At 38.1% G+C, this 20,027-nt stretch overlaps 2 long non-coding RNA genes across 2 annotated transcripts in view; one reads left to right on the forward strand and one right to left on the reverse strand.

The window, feature by feature from the left end:
* LOC145546576 (uncharacterized) overlaps positions 1–20,027 on the reverse strand; it is a 266,864-nt gene that overhangs the window by 30,694 nt on the left and 216,143 nt on the right. The gene's annotated exons all lie outside the window — the stretch shown is intronic.
* Positions 4,031–20,027, forward strand: part of LOC145546579 (uncharacterized) — a 35,322-nt gene continuing 19,325 nt past the window's right edge. The window contains exon 1 of the long non-coding RNA XR_014083046.1: positions 4,031–4,259. This is a non-coding gene — a long non-coding RNA (uncharacterized LOC145546579). The remainder of the gene's footprint in view (positions 4,260–20,027) is intronic.

Raw genomic sequence — 20,027 nt, forward strand, 5'->3', positions numbered from 1 at the left:
ACATTAGTTATTTGGAGATGGACAATGTTCTCTGTGTTTTTATTTTTACTTAATTAAATTTTGGGATTTCTTTTACTATTATTTTTCTTAACACTTTTTTTTCCTGCTAAAAGTTCTCTTCTGCCTCTGAGATTTCTATTCCACAAATGTTAGATGACTCTACAATACCCTGTAGGCCATTGAAACTCTGTTCATTTTTTTGTTCAGCCTATTTTTCTTTATTGTGTATATTTCAGTTTGCAAAGTTTTTATTTATCTGTCTTCAAAATCTTTTCTTTTGTAGTATCCAAACTGCTGTTAAGATATCACAAATCTCTAAATTTCAGATTTAGTTTTTAGTTCTGCACTTTTCATTTGATTTCTTGTCTCTCTTTTATTTTTCATTTATTTATTTACTGAGATCCCACAGCTGTTTACTCATCTATTTATCCTTGTCTTTAGATTTTTGGCCACTTTTATAATAGTTGCCTGAAATCATTGTCTGAGAATTCTGACATGTCTGTCATCTCTGGATTTGTTTCTACAGCCTTCTTCTTCTCCTATTTTGGTTATATTTTTCTGATTCTTCACATGTGTAGTAATTTTTAAATTTTCATGCTAGACAATGGAACGTTATATTTTTGAGATTCTAGATTTGCCTTCCTGTAAAGAATGTTGGATCTTATTCTGGCAAATAATTTACTGGTGGCTCAGCATGTTTTACCTGAGGTTTGGGTTTAAGTTTTGTTAGAGTGGGGCCAGATTATCCCTAACACTAGGGCTGGAGGAGTCCTCCTTTTGAAACTATGATTCTTCTGGGGCCTTAGCCCTGGCTTGTTGGCATTCATTCCATTGTCTCCCAGCACTATGTATTCTCTTGGATTTCTATTCAGCTCACAGCCCCAAAGTAGCTACTCCTTACTAGGCCTCTCTGAATTTGATCACATGTACACACGAGTACTCAAAGATTCAAGAGAACGGTAGTGCAGATTTCTGGGGTGCTTCTCTTCTAAGCACCCTTATTTTTGGTGCCCTGAGATGTAAATCCCAGCTACTTTAGTAGTCCCAAACTTTAATCTCTGTGTCTATGGTTGGCAAGACTGCTGCTCTCTGTTCGAGCTCCATTTCCCTGGACCACAATTTGGAAATTGCATTCCATGAATCAGAATGAACTTGGTGTTCACTTGGGCTTCGTGTATCTCAAGGATCACAGCCCTGAGCTGTCTGTTAACTAAAGCCTGAGAAGAGCTACTTTATGTGTTTTTTTTCCCTTCCCAGTTTCAAAGTTGTTAATTGCAGGAGAGTAAGTCTAATATCTATTCCTTCAATCATAACTAAAACCAGAAGTCAGGATTTTCAGAACTCAGTTCATTTCTTGCTCAGTAAATGATTGAATGTCCTCCAAGACATTAGTTATTTGCTGACTGGAAAATATCCTCTAATCACAAAAACACATATTTATTGAGCAGTCTCTTTTGTCAGGCCTTATGCTAAATACTTTACATACATTTTCTTATTCAATCTTGTCAATAAATCAATGAACTGCGGGTATTCCTATTAACTTCATTTTAGAGATGAAGAAAATAAGATTTAGAATGTATCAAAGAATTGCCCCCCCCCAAAAAAAAAAACAAGAACCCATATCTGTGTTGGAGCCAGGAATTGACTAGGTTAGTAACTCCATGTTCAGTTCAGTCACTCAGTTGTGTCCGATTCTTTGCGACCCCATGGACTGCAGCACACCAGGCTTCCCTGTCCATCACCAACTCCCAGAGCTTGCCCAAACTCACGTTCACTGAGTCGGTGATGCCATCCAACCATCTCATCCTCTGTCATCCTCTTCTCCTCCTGCCCTCAATCTTTCCCAGCATCAGGGTCTTTTCCAATGAATTAGTTCTTCGCATCAGGTGGCCAAAGTATTGGAGTTTCAGCTTCAGCATCAGTCCTTCCAATGAATATTCAGGACTGATTTCCTTTATGATTGACTGGTTTGATCTCCTTGCAGTAACTCCAGGGCCAGACTCTTAAAAACCATATTAACTTGATTATTCTATTTCTAAACAAACTTATATAACCAAAGCTGTTCTCTCAATGAAAGTTGTTTATTTACTTTCCACAAAGAAAAATACAGCAATCTCTATGGGCTTACTACCTTTGAAATGCCTAATGGATGTTTATAATAGTTACCAAAATATCTTTATTATAACTCCAAATACCTGAGAACGTGGAAACTGAAATTCCTGCATTTGATTTTTTTTCTAAAAGAAAATAATTGATTTCCTTGAACTGGAATAAAAAGTGCAGAGCAACTTACTGTTTTTCAAAAAAGGCACACATATGTATTTTTAAAATTAATATTTTATTTTTTAAAGAAGTTTTAGGTTCACAGAAAAATTGAGCATAAAAAAGAGTTCCCACATCTCCACGTACGTGTGTGGCAGAAAGGGGGATCTCTTCCAGGGCCCAGGCGTGGGCTCTCATCTAACATTTGGAAATGAATTGTCCAAGGGGACACACATACTAACAAAGCAAGAGACTTTATTGGGAAGAGGCACTCAAGCAGAGAATAGCAGGATAAAGGAGCCCAGAAAAACTGCTCTGCCACATGGCCTGCAGTCTCAGGTTTTCATGGTAATGGGGATACCAGCTTGTCTCTCGTCTACTAACCAAATTGGTTGGTCCCTATTTGGTGACTCAGGGTCCTTCCTGGTGGTGTGCATCTTTTAGCTAAGATGGATTCCAGTGTGGGGGTTAATGAGAGGTTTATCATCTCCTCCCTCTTGTGGCCCCTCCTGAATTCTCCCAGTTAGTTTTCAGCACAGCATCATGTTCCTTATTGTGAGACAACTCAAGCAAGTGGGCAAGGTGGGTGGTTTCTGTCAACAGTTCCCCAACACAAGCAATGCCCCTCCACCACCAACATCTTGTACCACGGTGGTACATTTGTTACAATCAATGAACCAACCTTGATACATCACTGTCATGCAAAGTCCAAAACTGGCATTTGGGTTTACTCTCTGTATTGTACAGTCTATGAGTTTTGACAAATATATATAATTACATATACCTATTATTATAGTATCATGATTTCCTAAACCAGTAAAAAATAAAAACAAGTAGCTCAGTGCCAAAGCCCATCGGAGGTTCACTTTTACCTTACACTGAGAGCTTTGTGGAAACAAACAGTAAAGGTGACTGCAGTCTTTGACAGAGGCTGCATGAAACTGAGGAAATTGTGTGAAAACACTCACCGAATACTGAACAAGTTGTCAATGACAGACAAGGAAACCAGCCAAAAATAGGCTTTCTTCATTGCTGCGCCCAAGGGCTTGTTTTGTCTGATTATTTTATGCCTCTTCTTCCTAAGGCTTTGTTGTTCAGTCTCTAAGTCATGTCCAACTCTTTGTGACCCAATTATGGGGTTCTCACAGTAAGAATACTGGAGTGGTTTGCCATTTCCTCCTCCAGTGGACCACGTTTTGTCAGAACTCTTCACTATGACCTTTCCATCTTGGGTGGCCCTGCCAGCACGGCTCATAGCTTCACTGAGTTATACAAGCCCCTTAGCCATGACAAGGCTGTGATACATGAAGGGGATGACCTTACTCCAATTATTCTCTATCCTTATTACCATTAACCCCAATGCCTCATTTTGCAACTAAAATCACATTTTATTTCTTTCTCTTTTTTGCCCTCTGTATATAATTGATTACCATGTCCTCTGGATTTTGTCTTCAATCCAGCTCTCTTTCTCCCTCTCATACTACTTTAACTACATTCTCACCACCTAATAACCAATTAACCCTTTCTCCCACCAGCAATACCCCCCATTCCAGTTCCTCTTCCTGATTGATGATAGTGAGAATGTAAGTTCATCTTGGGCTTCCCTGGTGGCTCAGGTGGTAAAGAATCTGCCTGCAGTACAGGAGATCTGGGTTGGATCCCTGGGTCAGGAGGAACCCCTGGAGAAGGGAATGGCTACCCACTCCAGTATTCTTACCTGGAGAATTCCATGGACAGAGGAGTCTGGTGGGCTGTAGTCCATGAGGTCACAAAGAGTCAGACATGACTGAGTGACTAACATACACACAAGTTCATCTAATTTGATCAGAATATGAAAAACAATGATCTACAAGACAGAAGTTTATTTTTGTTTCATATAAATTCCTAGTTTGCATGGGAACTCCATTCTTCAAAGTTGCCAGAGCTCTAGAGTCCTTATGGATCTACCACCCTTTGGATTATGCTCATCGGCATCATCTGAGAAGGCTCATGACAAGGTTGAAACGTCTCTATTATTTGTTGACACATTTTTGTGTCTTTCAGACTTTCCTTTCCTTCAGTTTTCTATCTCCAATACAGCCTGCTTTCCAACCTTTCATCATGAAAATTTCTACCCACCTCTTCAAGATTAGCTAAAATACTATTTCCTCTAGGAAGCTTCCCCTTGCATCTCTGGCATCTTGAGGTACCTGAGTCTCTACAGTGCACTCATGGATAATGGAAGCTCTCAGGAACTGAGACCCCCACCATCCTTTGGTCTAAACTTCACTTAGAATATACATTGTTAAATGTCTGTTTCATGTGCCAGACTGTGATTCCCTCCAGGGCAAGATGATAAGATAATATCTTACTCACAGATGTATACTTGCCTAACAATACACATGGCACATGAAATGTGTTCAGAGATACTGTGTTAGATTTCTAGGGCTGCCAAAAAATTAGCGCAAGCTCGGGTACAACAAAAATTCATTCGCTAGCAGTTCTGGAGGCCAGAAGTCTGAAATCAAGGACTCTACCTGAAGGCATTAGGGGGAAATCTTTGCTTGTTTTTTCGAGCTTCTGGTAGTTCTTTGAGTTCCTTGGCTTACGTTTGCATAACTCCAATCTCTGCTCAGTGGCCTTCTCCTTTCTGTCTCTTTCCTTTGTGTGTCTTGGATTTAGGGTCATTGGATTTAGGGTCTACCCAGGTAATCTGGGATGATTTCATCTCAAGATTCCTAGCTTATCACAAAGACCTTTTTTCCAAATAAGGCTATATTCAACAAATTTTGGGTGGATTTATCTTTTGGGAGAGAGGACAAAATCCAATCCACTAAAAAAATGCTTTCTTCATGAGTGAGTAAATGAATGAAAGGGAAAAAATGTACTCTATGTATATATGTATTTGCTTGCACTTGCTTTGTTTTTACATTTTTACTTGTTAACTTCTATCCATAAGTTCACTTTGTAGACAATACATCAGGCTTGTTCCCTATTCATGTTGATAGAATTGTTATGTCAAATAATATAGCAGTTATTTTAAAAAATTGTTCAAAAGTTGTTAAATCAAAAGACACAATTAGAAAAACTATGCAATCATTATAAGTATACTGTCTTCTTTTCAGACATGACTTTTTCTTTTCTAAAAAAGAATGCTTAAAAACCTGTTTCATACATGGCTTTGTTTTTTTCTCATAGAGTAAGACATAAATTTGGAGGTTACCACACAAATAGAACAAGAGCTTTCAAATAGGCATTTCTACATATAGTCACCTTACTCTTAGTCCCTCAAAACAAGTCTGCTTTAAGAAACAGGGCTTGAGAGACTGACAGCTGTTTCTTCTTGTGGAGAGTTATATTTGTCTATTTTCACAAACAGAACAGGTTGGGAAGTTACAGACCTAGAAAAATATAATAAAAAGATCCAGATTCATTTTCTGTTTGGTTTTAATATAGTCATTTTCTCTTTCCACTTTCAATGACTGCAGGATTTAATTTGAGTAATGCCACAGGAATGTGGTTTCAAGGAGAAAAAAATAGTTCAAATAGCCACCTCTCTGCTCCTCACTTTGAAAAAAAAGAATAATTTGCTATAATATATATTGAAAGACTTTTGAGATGTTTTCTTCTTTTTGCTGGCATTTGTGTTCTTTCTTATTTAAATAAATAGATGCAAGTATATTTAAATTTAAAAAATATAGTTCTTGAAAAAGGCCTCTTAGCAAAATACAATTATTACTTTGATGTATTTCAAACAAAAGCACTACCAAATTTTGTTATGAAAATAATAAAAAAAAATGTTTACCTTCCTTTATGTTTATCTTCCTTTTATCTCTCTGTCTCTCTCTCTCTCTCTATATATATATATATGTATTTGTTTTTTCAATATCATTACCTCCCACGTGGCACTAGTGGTAAAGAGCCTCCCTGCCAATGCAGGAGATAAAAGAGACAAGGGTTCGATTCCTGGGTCAGGAAGATCCCCTGGAGAAGGAAATGGCAATCCACTCCAATATTCTTGCCTGGAGAATTCCATGGACAGAGGAGCCTGGCAGGCTACATACAGTCCATGGGGTCACAAAGAGTCGGACACAACTGAAGCGACTTAGCATATCTTCTGAGAATGCATACTGAATTCCTTCCTGAGAAGTTCATGGATCTTTATAAATAGCAAATTGGAAACATGGGACACCTAACTCCAAGCCTCTACTTTGCGTACATGGACAGCTAGGCCATTAGAACTCTACAGTCAATTATTAAGAAGGCAACAGATTGGGGAAAAGAGATGTACTTAATTGACCTAGGCATATTCCCTCTATTCAGTTCAGAACTAGATGGATTGGCCCCAAGTGTCTCTTTCCTAGCATCTCCTAAAAGTTATCCCTTTATAACAGTTCCTTTTTATATACACCTTCTTCCTTTTTCTTCAAGTCTGTCTTGATTCTTCTACTAAACCCAAGAGTCAAAACTGGTCTGATGCCACTTCTCCCGCTATTACTCATGGCAGACATCACCAATAGATCATGATATTCTTTATTTATATTCTTTATTGCTTAGCCTAAATTTGGTCTCAAACAGAAAGCTTTAGATAACCATTTGCTTGCTCAGAAATTGTACAAGAGACAAAAAGTTTGCCATTTTTGCTTTAATCCATGAGATGGGATCCTTTCAGCCACCTGCTGCTGCTGCTGCTGCTGCTAAGTCGCTTCAGTCGTGTCTGACTCTGTACGACCCCATAGATGGCAGTCCACCAGGCTCCCCCGTCCCTGGGATTCTCCAGGCAAGAACACTGGAGTGGGTTGCCATTTCCTTCTCCAATGCATGAAAGTGAAAAGTGAAAGCAAAGTCGCTCAGTTGTGTCCGACTCTTAGTGACCCCATGGACTGCACCCCACCAGTCTCCTCTGTCCATGGGATTTTCCAGGCAAGAGTACTGGAGTGGGTTGCCATTGCCTTCTCCATTTAGCCCACCTAATTCTTGCCAAATTCCTTTCCCAAGGAGGCTGTATCTTGCTTCTTGTATTGTCCTGCTACCACAACGGTCCCACTAAGAATCACAGTGCCACCTCCTGTCTGCCTGGCTTTCCCTGTACCCTGGATGCTTGCAGGATTGGAGTCCCTGGGATAGAGGTGTGTTTGAATCAGATATGAGATTACCACACCTTTTAACTACTATATCCTGGATTCCATTGTCAGGGTAAGCCTCTGAATTGGTGTGCCTTTTCACTGCCCCTGGACTCCCTCTTCTGGTTTCTGCTATATTCCCATTGACAGGGATTGCTGAGATCCTGACACACTTTCTTCTGAGAAAATTCCTGTGAAAAAGCTCAAATACCAGTACGTGTTGTTTTGTTTGCCACATACGTTTTGTTGAAATAAAATGCAATAATTCTTATGAGACTCTTAGTATGGTTGCTAGTCCATAATAGGCTCTCAATAAATATAAGCTGCTAAAAGTTCTTTTGTCATCATAATCATTATTACCTCTATTAGAGTCTCCACTTCAACTCCAAAAAGACTTCTTATAGAACAATTAGGAACAGGCTTCAAGTCTCAAAGATGCGTTGGCCACAAATGGACTTAGAGACAATCTTAACAAGTATTCAAACTGGAGACCAGAGCAAATTAATAAGATTTGCCATTTACTGATCTCCTGTGTTCCCAGCACTTTCCACATATCATTTTACTTAATCTGCACAAAACCCAGTTGGGTGGGAATTAAAATTCCCATTTTATGGATGAGAAAATGGAGGGTTGAAGTATCCCATGCCCAATAAAAATGATAGTGAAAACAAAATCAGACCCAGCCCTTCTCAATTGAATGTGTTATTTCTCTGCAAATAGCCTGTGTCCTAGAAGCAGAGCTTAATTTCTGGAATTTCAGATAATCAGGTTTTATCTTATGGCTTGTATGTTTTCTGCTCAGCCTTACATGAAGTATGGCCTGAAACTTTCCTCTGACAACCTACCTTTTGATTCCTTTGTTCTCCTTCTCTAGCCAGACTCCTAGGCCCAATTATTCTTAGCTACTTTGGTTCTACTGTTTGACCATGATCATCCTTAAAGGCCAAAATCAGGTTTAAATTTTCCATTTGGTTTTCTTAGAGTAGTCCAGTCCACATTTATGCTATTTCATTCTTTCCTTTCAATTTCCTTTACCTTTCTAGTACTCTGCATCCATTGCTACACAATTATTGTCCTTAATTATTCCCTGGTTGTTTCCAGTACTCATTTATTCAGTCATTCATCTATTCAACTACCATATGTTTGAGTATATGTTATAAACCAGACACTGAATTAGACAATGGATATAGAGGTATTTAGATAAACAACTATTTGAAATGCCTTAGAATAATTTTAGTGGGGTGAATAAGAAATATACACTAATATCTAGAATATTGTGTTGAATAAGAAAAACACAATGAGAAACAGAGCTAAAAGGATTCAGGCAAGGGAAGAATTACTTCTACCTAGAAGGGAGTAAGGAGGAGACAATGATTCCATTGAACTGAAGTAGAAGACAGGAGGTGTTGAAAGAAAGTGTGTTCTTACTGACAGGCACTGCATGAACACAGGCACGGAGCTCAGAGCTAGGTAAGGGACTGTCACAAAGTAACAAGTAGCCATGGTTTCCCTGGACATTAGAATATATCCCAGAAAGTTGTGAGGATCAGGCACATGGTAGAGGCCCCTAAATACTGTGGGAGGATGTAATGATGTCACTGGGCAGGTAAAAGAAGGATCATAGGTTTTTTAAATGATATATTAAGAACTGTGTTTTGCATCCCTTCCCCCAAGTATACAGAAAGTGCATTGAGGTTTAAGTCATGATTTTGTGTCTTTCACATTTCTTCAGAACTTAGCAAAAACCTGTACACAAAAGAGTATTTAATAAATAGCCAGATGACTGAAAAGAAACAAATTATGATGATAGCTCTATTATATATTTTCCTACAAATAAACTTTCATGTTTATTTGAATTAGAATTTTTTTAATTGAAAAGTTTAGCTTCCAATTAGATGTCATGATATTTATGGGAAAAAAGGCCTTTGCCTCTGTATCAGTACTGATCTAAAGATAATACTGTTTGTGTGTGCTCAGTTGCTCAGTTATGTCCAATTCTTTGCGATCCCATGGATTGTGGCCCGGAAGTCTCCTCTGCCCATGGAATTTTTCAGGCAAGAATACTGGAGTGGGTTGCCACTTCCTACTCCAGGAGATTTTTCTGGACCCAGGGATCGAACCCATGTCTCTTGTGGCTCCTGCATTGTCAAATGGATTCTTTACCACTGCACCACCTGGGAAGCCCTAGAGGTATTAATTTCATCTTCAAAAATACTTATTGTTATAAGAAGAGAAGCTCTAGACTAGCTGCATATAAAAACATGACAAATATTTATTATATCAACCTCATTTGTTTCTATCATAAATTTTAAAATTTTATTTAGAACAAGAACTTGGTAAATATTATCTTATTTTTTAATTTATTTTTATACAATTTTGAGAGATTACTTTACAGTTATTACAAAACATTGGCTATATTCCCAAGGACGTATTGTACAATAGGTTCTTGAGACTTACACCCAATAATTGGTACCTCCCACTCCACATGCCTATGTTGTCCCTCTTCCCATTGGTAACCACTAGTTTATTTTCTGTATCTGTGAATCTGCTTCCTTTTTGTTATAGTCACTAGTTTGTTGTATACTATAACAAACTAGTTATTCCACATACAAGTGATATCATATAATATTTGTCTTTCTCTATCTGATTTACTTAGCATAATATCCTCCAAGTCAATCAATGTTGCTGAAAATGACAACATTTCATTCATTTTTATGGCTGAATGGTATTTTATTGTATATATATGTACCACGTTGTCTTTATCTATTCATCTGTTGATAGACCCATAGGTTGTTTCCATATATTGGCAATAATGCTGCTATGAGCATTGTACTTGTATCTTTTTGAATTAGTGCTTTTGCTTCTTTCTTATATATATATACATATATCCAGGAGTAATACTGCTGGGTCATATGGTAGTTCTATTTTTAGTTTTTTGAGAAACTTCCATACTGTTTTCCATAGCAGCTAGACCAATTTACATTCCTACCAACAGTGTACTAGGGTATCCTTTTCTCTGCACCTGTGCAAAATAACATTTGTTATTTGCGTCCTTTTTTGATGTTAGTTATTCTATGTTATCTTAAAAAGGCATTTGTCTATTTTTTCTTTAAAAAATATTCAATCACTTCACACACTCCTTTTTAATGTTATGAAATAAGATATCAGTAGGAGAGAATGTTTTCATGAAGCCATATCATCAGAACTGGCAGTTTGTACAGGACCAGAAAGTCCAGGAAAACCCATGATTCACACTTTGAACTCCTGAGCAAATGACTGTAGAAGCATCCAGGCTGTTCAAAGACCATAAAACAAACAAATAAAAAGTGCCTCTTCTCTCTTCTCCAAGGATTTCCTCATTGGAACTACATGCATCCTCCAGAGGCCAAAAATCAGGAGCCGAAAGACAGAAAAGAGTCGGGCATTAGTTCTCTCAAACAAGTTTCTTTGTGAAAAGCACTTTTCTTTGAGTGGAAAGGATCCTTTCATTTTAGATTTTATGGTGAAGCGAAAGATGTAGAGGTCATTTCCTGATCTCTGTTCCTATGTGTCAACCTCTGATCGCTCTGGTGAGAGAATGAACTTAGGAAAATGACCCCACATTGTAGAAGGGGAGACATGTTTATATAACTTTTGCTACCTAAAATAAAAACATACTCTTCTTGGACCAAATTTGTTACTACTGGTCAGTTGTAAAATATGCTTTAGGTAAAATGAATTTTCACTCGGATAATTCTTTAAAAGTAACAAGTAATTATAGAGATGTTTGGAACATTTATTTATAACTGGAACTTTTCTTCAGGAAAACCCAAAGTTCCCTCAGGAGAGATGGATGGGATGTTTGGATCTAGTTTATTGGTCTGCCAGTGAGCAGGTTGTGCTATTTGCAAATATCTTCTTTTTTAGGGAGGAACTATGTGTTTTTTCTTAAAATGTCATCAATATTTCTTGCTTTTTTTCATTTGTCCAACTATTCCTATTGCTTGCACAGGAGAGGACTGTGTGTACAGAGAGTTTTCTCTACTTGAGAAATTGTTTGGTCTGCTCTTTGACTGTCCAATACAGATATTAACATTGGTGACATCTAGTCCTGTAGCAATGCAGGGTTAGGAGAGATTTGTTTGAACTGAACTCATTGTGTAAAAGACTATTTAGTTTTCTTTCTACTTTCACAAAGGACTATAGTTGCAAAGTGAGTCAACATCCTGCAGCATCCCACAGTGTATCAGGCTGAGACGTTATATTTTCTTTCTCATATGTGGTACTGTCTATAATGTCTCCCTTCTTTCTAAATCTGTTCTTCCCAGAAGGAGTTGGTCTAGCAGTTGTTTGTACTAAGTGGTTTTTTTGGGGAGAGGTGGTTAAGAATAGCAAGTACAAGCACATTATTATTATTTTCAGCCCTCTCTTCAAAAAATGCCATGCACCGTATTATTTACTTTTATGCAGTAAAAATGATAATTCCTGGTAAAAGTATGCTGTGGCAGATGGGAAAAAGATGCTTTGGTCAGATTCAGGGACTAACTATAAGTTACCATGGAAACATAATAAGAAAGCACTTCCATAACACTCTGACATAAAGGAACTGATTGACCAGATGACAAGGATGTACCTTGTTTCAACAGTGTTACCACAGGTTGGCCTGATTTTCTGCAGGGATTCTGGGAACATTTTAATATAGCTGGTTTATCCTGTTCATCTCTTTTGACTGTACATTTGGGTGACGAGATTTGTATCACAGGAAGTTACCCCTTCATTTCACAGGAAGTTACCCCTTCATTTAGATAGCGAAAAAGCAAAGTCTTGAAGAATGAATGAGTAATAACCAAATTGTCAGATCACAAATTTGTTGCAAACATGGAAAACCTTCTCCTACTGAATTGATAGAGACCTCTGTTTGTTAATTTTTCAATTCATTAGATAAGAATTTGTGAATTCAGAAATACAAAGGATCATAAGAGACTACTACCAACAGCTATATGCCAATAAAATGGACAACTTGGAAGAAATGGACAAATTCTTAGAAAAGTATAACTTTCCAAAACTGAACCAGGAAGAAATAGAAGATCTTAACAGACCCATCACAAGCACGGAAATCGAAACTGTAATCAGAAATCTTCCAGCAAACAAAAGCCCAGGACCAGACGGCTTCACAGCGGAATTCTACCAAAAATTTAGAGAAGAGCTAACACCTATCCTACTCAAACTCTTCCAGAAAATTGCAGAAGATGGTAAACTTCCAAACTCATTCTATGAGGCCACCATCACCCTAATTCCAAAACCAGACAAAGATGTCACAAAAAAGGAAAACTACAGGCCAATATCACTGATGAACATAGATGCAAAAATCCTTAATAAAATTCTAGCAAACAGAATCCAACATCATATTAAAAAGATCATACATCATGACCAAGTGGGCTTTATCCCAGGAATGCAAGGTTTTTTTAACATCTGCAAATCAATCAATGTAATACACCACATTAACAAATTGAAAGAAAAAAACCATATGGTTATCTCAATAGATGCAGAAAAAGCCTTTGACAAAATTCAGCATCCATTTATGATTAAAACCCTCCAGAAAGCAGGAATAGAAGGAACATATCTCAACATAATAAAAGCTATATATGACAAACCCACAGCAAACATTATCCTCAATGGTGAAAAATTGAAAGCATTTCCCCTAAAGTCAGGAACAAGGCAAGGATGCCCACTTTCACCACTACTATTCAACATAGTTTTGGAAGTTTTGGCCACAGCAATCAGAGCTGAAAAAGAAATAAAAGGAATCCAGATAGGAAAAGAAGAAGTAAAACTCTCACTGTTTGCAGATGACATGATCCTCTACATAGAAAACCCTAAAGACTCTACTAGAAAATTACTAGAGTTGATCAATGAATATAGTAAAGTTGCAGGATATAAAATTAACACACAGAAATCCCTTGCATTCCTATACTCCAATAATGAGAAAACAGAAAGAGAAATTAAGGAAACAATACCATTCACCATTGCATCAAAAAGAATAAAATACTTAGGAATATATCTACCTAAAGAAACAAAAGACTTATATATAGAAAACTATAAAACACTGATGAAAGAAATCAAAGAGGACACAAACAGATGGAGAAATATACCGTGTTCATGGATTGGAAGAATTAATATAGTGAAAATGAGTATTCTACCCAAAGCAATCTACAGATTCAATGCAATCCCTATCTATTTTTCACAGAACTAGAACAAATCATCTCACAATTTGTATGGAAATATAAGAAACCTCGAATAGCCAAAGCAATCTTGAGGAAGAAGAATGGAACTGGAGGAATCAACCTGCCTGACTTCAGGCTCTACTACAAAGCCACAGTCATCAAGACAGTATGGTACTGGCACAAAGATAGAAATATAGATCAATGGAACAAAATAGAAAGCCCAGAGATAAACCCACGCACATATGGACACCTTATCTTCAACAAAGGAGGCAAGAATATACAATGGAGAAAAGACAATCTCTTTAACAAGTGGTGCTGGGAAAACTGGTCAACCACTTGTAAAAGAATGAAACTAGAACACTTCCTAACACCGTACACAAAAATAAACTCAAAATGGATTAAAGATCTAAATGTAAGACCAGAAACAATAAAACTCCTAGAGGAAAACATAGGCAAAACACTCTCCGACATAAATCACAGCAGGATCCTCCATGACCCACCTCCCAGAATATTGGAAATAAAAGCAAAAATAAACAAATGGGACCTAATTAAAATTAAAAGCTTTTGCACAACAAAGGAAACTATAAACAAGGTGAAAAGACAGCCTTCAGAATGGGAGAAAATAATAGCAAATGAAGCAACAGACAAACAATTAATCTCAAAAATATACAAGCAACTTCTGCAGCTGAATTCCCGAAAAATAAACGACCCAATCAAAAAATGGGCCAAAGAACTAAACAGACATTTCTCCAAAGAAGACATACAGATGGCTAACAAACACATGAAAAGATGCTCAACATCACTCATTATTAGAGAAATGCAAATCAAAACCACAATGAGGTATCATTTCACACCAGTCAGAATGGCTGCTATCCAAAAGTCTACAAGCAATAAATGCTGGAGAGGGTGTGGAGAAAAGGGAACCCTCTTACACTGTTGGTGGGAATGCAAACTAGTACAGCCACTATGGAGAACAGTGTGGAGATTCCTTAAAAAACTGGGAATAGAACTGCCATATGACCCAGCAATCCCACTGCTGGGCATATACACCGAGGAAACCAGAATTGAAAGAGACGCGTGTACCCCAATGTTCATCGCAGCACTGTTTACGATAGCCAGGACATGGAAGCAACCTAGATGTCCATCAGCAGATGAATGGATAAGGAAGCTGTGGTACACATACACAATGGAATATTACTCAGCCATTAAAAAAAATACATTTGAATCGGTTCTACTGAGATGGATGAAACTGGAGCCCATTATACAGAGTGAAGTAAGCCAGAAAGAAAAACAACAATACAGTATACTAATGCATATATATGGAATTTGAAAGATGGTAACGATAACCCTATATGCGAGACAGAATAAGAGACACAGATGCATGGAACAATTTTATGGACTCTGAGGGAGGAGGGTGGGACGTTCTCGGAGAATGGCATTGAGACATGTGTATTGTCATATGTGAAACAGAGCACCATTCCATGTTCGATGCATGTGACAAGGGCTCAGGGCCGGGGCAATGGGATGATCCAGAAGGATGGGATGGGGAGGGAGGTGGGTGGGGGGTCCGGGAAGGGGAACACATGTAAACCCATGGCTGATTCATGTCAATGTATGGCAAAAACTATTACAATATTGTAAAGTAATTAGCCCCCAACTAAAATAAATAAATTTATAAAAAAAAAAAAAAAAAATTGAATGGAAAATATTTGTAGTATACAGAACAGACAATAGATTAAGCTCCAGAATACCAGAATTTACAAATCAATAAGAAAAATAATTTTTTTAAAAAAGGAAGAGAAATACAAATAAGCCATTCACTCACACACACACACACACACAAAAAAAGAATTTGTGAATTGCCATGTCTGCCTGCTACCGCTATTCTAAATACATTATAACAAGTTATACCACTATTGAACGGACCACTTAAACAGAGGGTGAATCCGTCTAAGATTCCTCTGCCTGTTCTGACAACATTACCTACAACGTTACTACAACAGTTCAACAACAGGGTACATATTACTTTGACTACTCAGCATCTTTTTTCTAAGAATCATCCTGTACATCCCTCTCTGCAGTCACATGATTACTGTCCCATTCCTGCACTGTGACCCTGCACTGTGACTCTTTCATCATAGCTCATTGGTTTATTGAGCTCATCTTCTCTGTCTCTGCATCAGCAGCAGTAAATTCTTCATCAACAGCTGAAAGAGTAAAAGATGATTAGACCTAAAACTTAAAAAATTCAAAGCCGTAACTGGCTACATTTTTTTTCCTCCTTTGAAATGTAGATCAGGAAACAGAGAGCTGGGATGCAGAGAAAAAGACTGATGAAGTTGACCTGCAGAGATGGATAGAAAAGAGAGGAGAGAATTTTAACAATTTTGAGTTCCTGATTTTGGTCTGTTCCTAAAGCCTGGCTGCATTTCTGTCTTTGAGTTTTATCTATTATCCTAATATCCTTCTAATAAATTTCTTATTTTCTTAGGCTAGCTACAAGGATTCACTTTCTTGTAAGCAAAAAGTACTAATTAGAAATTGATATAAAATAAATAGGGTACTGCAAAAGACAGACCCCAACATGTGGAGCTTGATGAGTGCAGATGAGAAGAATTGAGGATTCCATTGCTCTTCATGCAGGACAATGGGGAACCACAGGTATCCTGCTATGGCAAAGCAGGCAGCTAAACCATTCTGCTGCCTCTAGTAACTCAGACTTCATGCCTACTGATGCTGAAGCATTGAGACTTGTTGGCAACTTGGCAGGATGCCTGTATATTTAGAAGCTGTAGGCAATATTGCCTCCAGCAAGGGCTACAGAGACAGGAGCTCCCTTCAGTTAGGCCTATTGGAAAGTAGATAAGGGACACCAGTTAAGTGCATAGTCTCATGAAGAAAAGCCATTTTCCACCTGAGGCTAGCTAAGGAAATTCATGATGACCAAAGCCTAGCTGTATGGCAACTGCCAAATTACCTGAGACCTACAAAAAATAAGTGCATTGTTGAAGAAAATGAGGGATGTGGGGTATTTGAAATGGAGCTATCTGGGGGATAGCAGAAGAGTTAGGAAGCACTGATCCTCTTCCAAAAAATAAATAAATAATAAAAAACCTCTGCCTCAAAGCCCTGGTTAGTCCAAAGACTCAATGCTTCTCACTGACCAGCATATGGGTGGGAATATAGCCCAGGAGAGGCCAGATCCAGGACAAATCCGCCCCATTTCACCACCACTGCCTGGCCTATCACAGAACCTGAGGCTGATTCTGTAAACCTCAAAACTAGGAGAAAGGACAGAATTTTCACTTACATTGTAAAGAAGTCATGAGTATGGGGCCCTGCTTCAACCTGAGATTCAGAGTGTGATAGAAAACCCTTCTGTCATTGATACAAGTTTTGAAAACAATATAAACGATCAGCTGACTACATTTTTAAGCGAAGTATGAAAGTCACTCAGTCCTGTCTGACTCTTTGCAACCCCATGAACTGCAGCCCACCCAGCTTCTCTGTCCATGAAATTCTCCAGGCAAGAATACTGGAGTAGGTTGCCGTTCCCTTCTCCAAGTTTTAAGGAAATTGTGTTGCAAAAAAACAAATGCCTTGCTCATAGGACACTGGGATTTTTCAACCCAAAAACAATCTCAAGAGCCAATAGCAAAAACCACTACAATATTGTAAAGTAATTAGCCCCCAACTAAAATAAATAAATTTATTTTTAAAAAAGTGATTTAGTTCTTTGATAGATTTGCATAATTCCCTAACTGGGCTACCATTGATTCCCCTCAAGAAATACATATACAGAACCTCTCTACAAAAAACAGACTTTCTAAACTAAAAAAAAAAAAAAAAGAGCCAATAGGTCACGGACTGTCAAGGTGGTATGATCCTCCCACCAAAAATCCTTCTCTGCTCTCAAAAATGACCCTTGGGACTTCCCTCGTGGTCCAGTGGTTAAGAATCTGCCTGCCGATGCAGGGTACGTGGGTTCGATCCCTGGTCCAGGAAGATTCCACTTGCTGCAGAGCAACAAAGCCCGTGCATCACAGCAACTGAGCCAGAGCTCTAGAGCCTGTGCTCCACAACAAGGGAAGCCACCACAATGAGAAGTCCTTGCACAGCAACAAAGAGTAGCCCCTGCTCACCGCAACTAGAGAAAGTTCACTTGCAGCAACAAAGGCCCAGAGCATCTAAAAATAAATAAAATTTTAAAAAAGAAAAGAAATAGCCCTGGAAGACTGGACAAAGGAACTCACCCTAGCAGGTAAACCCTAAGGCAGTCAGACTGGCACAGCAAAGAACTCACTCTGATTAAAACTGCCACAAGGTATTTTTATAGATGAGATCACCAAAGTTAATTTCTTACCCAAGGTCACAAAGCTACTAGAATTGGGCTATGAACACAGGTAGGACTAGTTCTAGAAAACCCACACCCATGGCGTTTACTGATTCTGTTTTGCCCATCAAGATGAATCTAGAAGATGAATTCTGGTTCTACCACTCATAAGTTGTGTAACAGTGGATAAACTGCTTAATGTCTCTGTACCTTAGTTTCCCCTCCTTTAAGTGAGAAGGATAACAATACTGAATTGTGTCTAAAGAAGCCTCCTCAATGTTTCATGACTAGGTTTTGACAAACTGTGATCAATTAGATCTCCAAATGGTTTGAAACATTAGAGAAAGAAACACTGTGAGGTCTAGACTTGTTTGATATCTTCTACCAAATCTCATCGGGGGTTTCCCAGGTGGCTCAGTGGTAAAGAACCCGCCTGGCAATGCAGGAGATGCAGATGTGGGTTCAATCCCTAGGTTGGGAAGATCCACTGGAGGAGGAAATGGGAACCCACTCCAGTATTCTTGCCTGAAAAATCCCATGAACAGAGGAGCCTGGCGGGCTACAGTCCATAGCACTGTGAAGAGTCAGACATGACTGAGCACACAGCACACCAAATATCATTAATTCAGACCACTGGAGGATGTATTTCAATTAGGGAAAGAACTATGTTATAGAGTATTCTAAATTTAAATAGCAGTAGAAAACTTACTAAAATCCTATATGTTATCCAAGTAAACATGACTTAGTTCTTATCTTATTGGAATTGACAATTTAGTGGAAGAGACAGATTAAAGCTTAATATGATGTGACAAGGGCCAACAGTGGCTTAAGAAGATCAGAAGGAAAGATGTATTGGAGGGAGATTTGAGAGGATGAGTGATGAGGACATTCCAGGCCAAGATGACGGTGTGAGCAGTCATGCAGAATTTTTAAAACTTCATTATACATTTAAGAGTGCTGTGGAATATTGTGTAGCAAGCTACAGCAAGACACAAACAGTGGGAGATGCATCTGGAAAGGTAAACTGGATGTTGAATGACATGGACTTCAGGCTTTTAAGTGCACATATGCTACTAGCATTAGTGAGAAAAGGCCATTAGTGAAACAGAGTAGGCCTTCATGCCCTCCATGTCTTCCACCTACCTTTTATCTGTGGAAAAACTTTAGCCAAAGAATAATTTTAGTCAGAGAAGTGAGAAAATACAGAAACAAAGATAAACAGTCAAAGGAAACCACATAATAATGGTTTAGTCATTAAGCACAGTCAAGGACCTTTAGTTCCTTCTCAAGGGCTATAGATAATATTCTGAGCCATATCCTGTGAGCTTTCTTATAGATACTGAAACCTCTACCAGGTGGAAAAAGTTAACTACATGGTGACCAGACTGTAGCCATGACAAAAGCTGTCACAATTCCAAGAATTGGCCTCAAGGAAATGGGAACAAACTAACCGTAGAACTGTACTTAAAACAATCAAGGTGATACTGATCAGATAATGATCAATTTCAAGATGCTTAGTCAGAGCCGACTGCTGTTTCTGCATGTAGCTCCCTCCCTCAGCCTATAGCTTTGCCCACAGATTTGTCAGTAGGGATAATCAGCCTTGGACAGGAGTGAGGCCTACAGCACCCCCTCCCAATTGTCGGCATCCAAAATAAGACAACCTTTCCTTTCCACAAACTTTGCTTCTTTATTAGTTTTTGAGAGGCCAGCAGCGAGACTTCACTTTCAGTTACACTAGGAATTACTTCAATGAGTAGGTAACAATATTTTAAATTATCCTGATAACTTTAAGGATACAAATATTGCTAAAATATTTTAAACTAGTAGATGGTCTTAAATTTCTAAAATATTTCCTTTGAATTGTCACTTATGTTACTAATATGCTTACATACTCTATCTTGACCCAGAAACTGTGTTATTATCAACGTTAACAATCAAATATTATTATTCCAAATTATCCTAAGGCTTTGCTCATCTTTGTTCATAGATGATCACCAATTTACTTTTTCTTGATCTTATTGGAATTACAAAATTTGCCATGATAATGTCTGGAGTACCATTTCCAAGATTGTATATATATAAAAAGTAAACTGTGTCAAATAAATTTGGGTACCAGTAGAACAG

Source organism: Giraffa tippelskirchi, chromosome 1 (genome assembly GCF_054371585.1).
Source record: "Giraffa tippelskirchi isolate mGirTip1 chromosome 1, T2T-mGirTip1v1.2.pri, whole genome shotgun sequence".
Taxonomy (NCBI): domain Eukaryota; kingdom Metazoa; phylum Chordata; class Mammalia; order Artiodactyla; family Giraffidae; genus Giraffa; species Giraffa tippelskirchi.